This window comes from Corapipo altera, unplaced genomic scaffold (genome assembly GCF_003945725.1).
Source record: "Corapipo altera isolate COAL_440 unplaced genomic scaffold, ASM394572v1 60886, whole genome shotgun sequence".
NCBI lineage: Eukaryota > Metazoa > Chordata > Aves > Passeriformes > Pipridae > Corapipo > Corapipo altera.
In genome coordinates, this window is record NW_020885058.1 from 234156 (window position 1) to 235158 (window position 1003).

Consider the following 1003-nt stretch of genomic DNA (forward strand, 5'->3'; position numbering starts at 1 on the left):
TGTTATTCTGACTTGTGGTCTCTCTTTTGAGTTCATTTTCCCCTGCTTGTTAACTTTTAAACCAGCACACAAGGCTGCGTTCTCACTCCAACCCTATTTACAGTCTTCTTTAGCATGATGCTCCAAAGGGCCATGGCAGACCTCGAGGATCAGGACGGTATGTACATTCGATATCATACTGATGGAAGTCTATTCAATCTAAGGCGACTGAAGGCCCACACCAAGACCTTAAACCATCTTGTCCGGGAGTTCCTTTATGCTGATGACGCCGCCCTTGTTGCCCCCACAGAAGCAGCCCTGCAGCGTTTAACATCCTGCTTTGCAGATGCTGCTGAGCTCTTTGGGCTGGAAGTCAGCTTAAAGAAGACAGAGGTCCTCCATCAACTTGCACCTCAGGAAGTCCCCCATCATCCCCACATCACCATTGGCCAATCAGAGCTCAAATCAGTCCAGCAGTTTAACTACCTAGGTAGCCTCATCTCCTCGGATGGTAAGATTGACGGAGAGATAGACAACAGGTTAGCAAAGGCATATAGTGCTTTTGGAAAACTCCATAAAAGACTATGGCGTAATAAACACTTGAAGAAAAGCACCAAGATCAGTGTTTACAGAGCCATAGTGCTGTCTACTCTCTTATATGGTTCCGAATCATGAGTCGTCTACCACCACCACCTGCGTCTCCTAGAATGCTTCCATCAACGCTGCCTCCGTACAATCCTAAACATCCACTGCTCAGATTTTGTGACCAATACATCTGTTCTCAAGCAAGCAGCAGTCACAGGTATTGCGGCCATGTTACTTAGAACACAGCTGCGATGGGCAGGGCACATCTCCAGGATGAAGGACCACCGCCTCCCTAAGATCCTGCTTTATGGTGAACTTGTCACCGGCTGGCGCATGAGAGGAGCCCCGAAGAAAAGATACAAGGACTCCCTGAAACAACATCTCAGCCTTGGCCATATTGATCACCATAACTGGTCTACTCTGGCCTCAAATCGGGAGA